Source organism: Eriocheir sinensis, unplaced genomic scaffold (genome assembly GCF_024679095.1).
Source record: "Eriocheir sinensis breed Jianghai 21 unplaced genomic scaffold, ASM2467909v1 Scaffold1111, whole genome shotgun sequence".
Taxonomy (NCBI): Eukaryota; Metazoa; Arthropoda; class Malacostraca; order Decapoda; family Varunidae; genus Eriocheir; species Eriocheir sinensis.
This window is the reverse complement of record NW_026110421.1, coordinates 113,139-120,677: the sequence shown is the minus strand read 5'-3', so window position 1 is coordinate 120,677 and position 7,539 is coordinate 113,139. Positions and strand designations below refer to the sequence as shown.

General features: G+C 48.9%; 1 long non-coding RNA gene across 1 annotated transcript; it reads right to left on the bottom strand.

Moving 5' to 3' along the window:
* Window positions 1-1,502: 1,502 nt before the first annotated feature.
* Window positions 1,503-4,349, bottom strand: LOC126989254 (uncharacterized). Its single transcript, XR_007743082.1, has 3 exons — window positions 3,535-4,349; window positions 3,140-3,238; window positions 1,503-1,646 (listed from the first exon to the last, which is right to left on the bottom strand). It is a non-coding gene; the product is annotated as an uncharacterized LOC126989254 (long non-coding RNA).
* Between the last annotated feature and the right edge of the window lie 3,190 nt (window positions 4,350-7,539).

Genomic DNA, 7,539 nt, shown 5'->3' with positions numbered 1-7,539 from the left:
CTGTCAGATCGTCGCCTAGTCCCGCCGACTTAAGTTTCTTGAGGAGTCTTTCATGTGGCACTTTGTCAAAGGCTTTCTGAAAGTCTAGATATATAACATCACTGGGGATATGATTATCCCAGTTTTCATAGATACCTTGGAAGAAGTCCAATAAATTGGTTAAGCATGAGCGCTTGTTCCTGAAACCGTGCTGAGCATCGGAAATGATGTTGTTGTCTTCAAGGAACCTAACGAGTTTGTCTCTGATGATCTTCTCGAGGATTTTTCCCGCCACTGAGGTCAAGCTGATTGGTCTGTAGTTTAGGGCCACACTTTTGTCTCCCTTTTTGTAGATCGGTGTTACGTTCGCTTGTTTCCAGTCTTTCGGGACTTTGTTTTGTTGTAGTGACTGATTGTAGATGGCGGTGAGTGGCTTGAGGATTTGCTGCTTGAGTTCTTTGAGCAGCCTGGTGACAAGTCGTCAGGTCCGGTAGACTTGTTTGTCTCGAGTTTGTCTAGGTACTTTTCACATCCGTTCGTCAATTGTACCAATTTCTAGGGAGTGATTCCCATCGGTGGGAAGGGCTCTCGGGTACGGACTGGGTATTCTCGACCGTGAACACAGACGCGAAGCTCCTGTTTAGGATTTCGACCATTTGTCTACTGTCCTGTGTTAGTACGTCACTTTCATCTTTTAGGGGACCGATATTGCTTTTTGTCTTCTTTTTGGTTCTTATATACGTGAAGAACTTTTTCGGGTTGGACTTGGCTTCGCGTGCAATTTGCTTTTCATAGTCGCATTTACTCTGGCGAATGAGTGTTCTGCAAGTTCTGAGGCTTTGATGGTACTGTTCGCGTGCCTCGTCAGTGCTGTTTTCCTTTAGCAAGTTGTATTTTCTCTTCTTCAAATTAATCGCCCGTCGAACTTGGGTAGTCATCCATGGTGTGCTTGTGGCATTATTTGTTCTCCTTGTCTTCATGGGAACAGTCGTTCTCTCTACCTCCAGGAGTTTGTTCTTAAAGCCGTTCCACGCGCCGTCCACTGGAGTGAGGTTCATGGGTTCCCAAGTTGTCTGGGTTAGCAGCTCACGAGCGAAGTTAAAATTGGCTTTTTTGTAGTCTGGAATCTTGGACATGTTTTCGGTGAGTTCATGGTCTGTTCTGATTTTTAGGCGAATTAGGTGATGGTCGCAACCATCCAGTTTTTCGCCGACTTGACATTCACGTGTGAGATCTGAATCACTCACGAATACAAGGTCTAATAAGTTATTTTCCCTCGTCGGTTGGCTAACAATCTGAGTAAGAAAAGTGTCCTCTAACATTGCGAGCAGTCGGTTACCCTCCCGATCTCCAATCATCGTGGTCCAGTCAATGTTGGAACAGTTAAAGGAGAAGGAGGAGGAGGAGGAGGAGGAGGAGGAGGAGGAGGAGGATAATGATAAGAAGAAGAGGATGAAGAGAAGATGAAGAGGGAGAGGAGGTGAATGGAAGGGGAAGGGGGTGGAGAATACCTTATGCACTGAGACGGACTTTGCCTTCCTGTACTTGTGGACGAGGTGCTTCCTGATGAAGGTGAAGGGCGGGAGGGTCTTCCAGCAGGTCTTGACGGTGCAGGAGCCCGACACGCCGTGGCACTTGCACTCCGTCCTCATCCCGCTCCGCACCGCCTGGGGGCAAGACGCGGGTTAGTGCTTCACGCCAACTTGGGGACACGGCACCCCCTTGGCACCCCAGGAGCTGCACTCCCCCCTTCCCCCACCGCCCCATAGAAAAGGAAGTGTTATCCATTTCGCGATGATTGTAGTAATGAAAAAAAAATGATAGCAATAATAATAATAATAACAATAATGATAATAATAATAATAATAATAATAATAATAATAATAATAATAATAATAATACGTGTTATTATTATTATTATTATTTTTTTTTTACGTCGTTGCCTGTTGCGCCGGTAGGCATCTTCCTGGTGGGGCCTGATGGTCGGCCCAAGGCTTCCTCCAGGTGGGGCCTGATGGTCGGCCCAAGGCTTCCTCCCGGTGGGGCCTGATGGTCGGCCCAAGGCTTCCTCCCGGTGGGGCCTGATGGTCAGCCCAGCCCGTTCTGGCGCAGGCGAGTGTTTATAGTGGCGCCATCTTGCGTTGGCTCATGCTCCCCCCGGAACTCGTTCTTGATTCGCTTGGACGGCTTCCTCTAGAGTCCGGGTTGATGGGTGGTCTTCAGGACAGCATGTGGGTAGTTTTAAGCCACTCGGCGGAGACTGAAAAATCCGAGTGGTAGCGTGGGGATTCGAACCCGCGTCGTCCATCACGCGGTGAATGTGGGCCCAGTACGCTACCAGCTCGGCCACCGTCTACCCTATTATTATTATTATTATTATTATTATTATTATTATTATTATTATTATTATTATTATTATTATTATTATTATTATTATTATTATTACTGTTATTATTATTATCATTATCTTTATTAGCAGGTGTTGTTATTGGTGGTGGTGGTGATGGCGGTGATGGTTCTGCTGTCGCTGCTGTCCTTGCTTCTGCTACTCTTGTTATACTGATGGAGCAGCCGTCAGGATGAAAGGCAGCTATACAATCGTTCTATTCATAAGCGGGTGCATACGCTATAGCTGCGCCTGCTGCGGTGCTCATCTCTGTACCTTTGGCCTTTTGAGTCTGTGTTAAGGAAGAACCCAATACCCCGGGACACGGGCCAATGTGATATCCGGGATTGCCACAGTTTACCTTCCCCAGGTTTCCCCAGGTACCAATTTATCGACCAGCCCGGAAGGGAGGATGAACAGCTGGGTGAGCTGCACGCCGACTGCCCGGGCCAGGATTCGAATCCAGGCCCGTGGATTCTTATCCTGGCGCTCTGTCCACTGATCCACGGATGCGCATATTATTCTTAGCAGCAATATTAATATGCTCAAAAGGAAAAGTATTAAGAAAATAGTGCTAGAAGAGAGATAACTAAAGTACCTTTAGTAACAATTATTACACTTCTAACAGCCGCATGTGCAAAGGAAAAAATTGGAGAATAGTGGGAGCAGGGACAAGTAGGGCAACAATATGCAAATTTTCTAAGCAAGAACAGTTTCTGGTGAGCATGCACGGAGCCGCCGCTGCCTTGTGGAGGCGGCGCCCCGGACACTAACCCTGCGTCCCGCCCGGTTGTTGTGCAGGTTCATGAGGGTGCGGCCGTCCCCCTCCACCTCGAGGCGTCCAGGAACTTCTTCGCGAACCTGACCCCGAACCTGCAAGCGGCCGGTAGGAGGAAGGAACAAGGGGCCGATGAGTATGGGGCTGCGTGCGTAACTTGTTGAATCTGTCTCATTATTTTGATTGTTGTTATATAATTATTTGTTTGTCCTTTTTATGAAAGTACGCTGTTTTGTTTAAATTCACAAGTAATCTTGCTTCATTCTGAATGCCCGCGCTTATCATCTTTCATATATGTTGTATTGGGGCATGCATTGACAGTAAGTCTGTGATATATATGTCCAGGAGAATGAAGAGTTCAAACAGGACATTCTTAACATGCACCTCTCACCTAATGTCGGCGCTGCAGCCGCCCCATTTCCACCCGGAAGAACTGTACCGCCCTCGCCTGCGGTCGTCACAGCCAAAGGTGGAGATGTTGCCACGGGAGCAGGCGGTCGTGACGCTGTGGGTGACTCCCGCGCTGGTCACCGAGTACGTGTAGGCGGCCTCGCGGCTCCCTGTGGATACCAGTGAGAGGATTGGTGAGGGAGAACAGGTGAGGGCCTTCAGAGGTGCACCATCGCTCACCGCACTGAACTGTTCCTATTTGTCAATAACTAACCTGACATCCATTAATATTTTTGTTTTTTAGAAGCATAGCTGTCATAATTCACAAGAGATTAATACACTAGGAACTTTCCTTTGTTGAGAAAAAAAATGTCAAGGAAGCCTTCAGCCATCCAGGTAACCACACCAAGAAGTCATTGTATATTCTTTTCCGTAGACCAACACAACTGAGTTACGACAAATCAGATCATGTTCGCTGTTACTTATTTATGAATTCCTGAAAAAAACTAATTAACATCAAGACAATTATTTGATTCCAAGACATTCTTTGCGTGTAATGCGGCGTTCGGAAGAAGCGGGTGAAGGACTGCTGCCCCAGGCCACCGGTGCGGCAATAACCCAGCAATGCCACATTCAAGGGCGGCCTGTCTGCGTGTGTTTGCCTTTTTCGTCATAATCACCGGGCGGCCCCTCGATGGTGATGTCCCGAGGGCTGATGGCGGGAGCAGCAGCACTGAAGAGTTCTGTGGCGTTATGTTTAACGTCTTGCCTCCACGAGATTATATGCCGAAAATGACCCACAGTTTGCTGCCTGCACTTTATGTCAGGCATGTATGGCGTCGCAGAATCACAGAAGTCATGTGAGGTATTCTCGTCACAGATTTCATGCGGATACTTGCTGATGGGCCGTTACAACGCCAGAAAACGGGCACACAGATAAAGAAACCCAACCGGTTCTGGCACCAGCGCTACGAGTGATTTAGATATAAAATTGCAGGGGACGCGTGGCTGGTGGGGCTGAGGCCGGCCATTAAGGGGGTGACTGGGCTTGCTGGGGAGGGGGAGGAGGCGGCCTACAGCATGATTGACGGGCGGCCACTTTTGATGCTCACCCGACTAGCTCCTTCAAGGCATGACATTTATTACTAATAAATTTTACTTTCGGTGCAATGATGGCCACGCTGACCACACACTGGCTCCCTCCCCTCCCCTCAGAGATGGGTGTGGCCAGCGCTGGCGGAAGTCGAGAGTGAACTCAGAAAGACCCAGCATTTATATATTTTGCATCTTACGAATGCTGTAAAAGTTGTCTGATAATGTGAAAACATACATGAACTTTAGCGTTCATAATTAATGTGTTCAGTTAATGTGCATCTGCCACTGAAAGAGGAGCTGCGCCCCCAGCACAAACTACGCCACCGGGCGGATGGCAGGGCGGGTGTTTTCTTGTCCCCGGCCATACAGGCTTCGTGATGAGACAAATGATCTGGTTCAGTCCGGGGCCCCATCTTGCCCTGCTCAACTCACTCCCCTTGGTTTTTGTAAGATAATGTCCGCGGGCAGCGAGCCTCATTGGTGGCTTTTGTGCCAGATTTCCTCCGTTAGAAAAGGATCATCCAGGAGAATGTACCGTAACTGATTGTTAAGACTGGAGGCACAAAAGACTTTCTTCACTGACTGTCCACAACGCTTTCACAACGAGGGGGTGCAGGCCAGTCCCTGAATAGTGATCATGTCACGCAGTAAATCGGTCTGCAGATCATCTTCGAGAGGAGTTTTGAGCAAGTTGAAAGTTACATGAACACGGACACGTAGTTGGTAAACACTCATAACAAACCTGCTCATCTTGTAGGAAGGTTTACGAGAAGAGTGTTGTTCGGTGAAGAAATATGGCAAGCTGACCATGTCCTGGGGGGATCTTACCAGGCTAATGGACCTTTGAATTGGGTTTTAGAGAACAAAAATGACAATCGGTACAAAACGAGGATTACATGCTATTACGTAAACAAATAGAGCTGAGGGCAAAGAAGGAGACAAGTAGGGGGAACAGGGGCTCAGGCAGGAGCAGTGAAAGAGACGTGAAAAGGAACGGTGCGCACGTGTTGAGGGTACGAAGCAACCCTTGTGGGGCGCTGTTTGCTCACCCTTGCCCGGCGGCGGGAGAATAATGGGGACACGGTCGCTGAGAGCCTCTGGGAGCGGGGATGGCTTGCTGATATGTCGCAAGGGTTAATCCCATGCTCAAGTGCGGAGAAAGGTTACATATACCTTCCCCTCCACGACAGCTTAATGGTCAGGGATGCAATGCAGTACGTGTAGCTCGGGCTACTTTAAGAGGTTCATCTGGAGTTTTAGAAGCCCAGAAACATGAATGACTATATCGCCTTACTCTTATATTATGATTATTACATATGATCCTGAGCGACAGAAGTACAAGTAACATCCTGACGAGTGAGAACGAGGGTGTTACTGTCACGGTGCTCGCTTCCATCTTTGTGTTAGTAAGTGCCATACAAGCTGCATAATATCAATCAATGTCTGAAATGTGTAGTTTAGAAAAGCATGGATGAAACCTCGCCAGCCATTATTAACTGACCCACAAGAACGATATGGCCGAACGCGCTGCTGCTGGTAGACGACAGGGAACAGTTCCACCGATGATGTTGGAACTGCCGCTGGCACTCTCGCAGGCCCGCCCTCGCACCTTCACTGATGGCCACCATGGCGTCAGGCGCCCGCGTACAGATGCGGCTCTGGCGGGGCGTGAGGCCGGGCACCCGCGAGCACAGCAGGTGGGCGCCCAGGACCCCCGCTGACGACACCGTCCTGGGGGAAAGGAAAGATGGGGTGAGGGGGAGGCAGATTAAGTATACGTTAGTGTTGGGACGACCTGCAATGCATCATGATGTGAAGCGCCACCACACACGAACTTACGCCACACGACTCTACGCACTATGTCATTGTCCGAACCTTTTCAAACCATGTGTGGGCTACCATGTACTTCCCCAGACCAGCCTTGCGTCCCGATACACCCATGACAAAAACGAGTATGCAGGCACTGACATTACTCGTCATCGTCTGGCGCATTGCTACCATCATCCCAACCTCCACATTGCCTGTTTCGGAATATCGACGTCGAGCACGTAGCAACTCACCATTACGGCGAAGATTGAGGGATACATCATGCACGCACGTTGCATAACTAAGTCGGTTTCATTCTTTAGCCTGTTCAAAAGTAAGGGATGGACTACACTGCATACTATTTGTGCTGCTTCTCGAGAAAAATAGTAAACACTATTGTTTTCTTTAAAAAAATATCTCAGCTTTAAAGGTCTACAAAGCTACGTGTGCCAGTCTTTCCTCTCCAGGGCCCGGGGTGGCCCAGGCTCACTGGGGTCGCATGGAGAGGCTGCGGTGCCCAATCATGGTTATTAGGATGCCGGACAGATGACCGCCCCGAGGCTGCCGGCGAGTGGAGGGTTGGACTTAATGACCAGGGAAGTTTGGCCTATACTTAGCGGCCGTGAAGCTCTTTGATCGCCGGGGGTGTTGCGCCATCCCTGCGTGTATCGCCGAGGGAGAAGGGAATCTCCGCCACGATTAGCATAACAGAGGAGTCGGTCAAGTGTAAACGCGCCACCTCAGCTGTCTGCTAGCGGCGGTGTACTCGTGTTTTGCATTGCTTTCTGGGGCCGAGTTCCTACAATACTTTTGTTCCCTAATATTAATGTCATCACAATGCTTCTGAAAACACTGTATTACCTCAATTACTATTTCCATAAATAAATGGCCGCCATCAAGTATAGCAGAGTGGTAGGGCGACGCCATGGATGCGCTGCGTCAGCCCTCACTCTTTACAATCCTTCTAGTTCTTTTCTCACGTAGTTTTAAGTAATTCCAGCCGAATACTCACAGAACGTGCCTCGTGTGACACACTTGTTAGCTCACTGTACAGCGTCCCTCCTAACTAGCCTTGATATTTTCAGTGAGCCAATTCGTACACGTG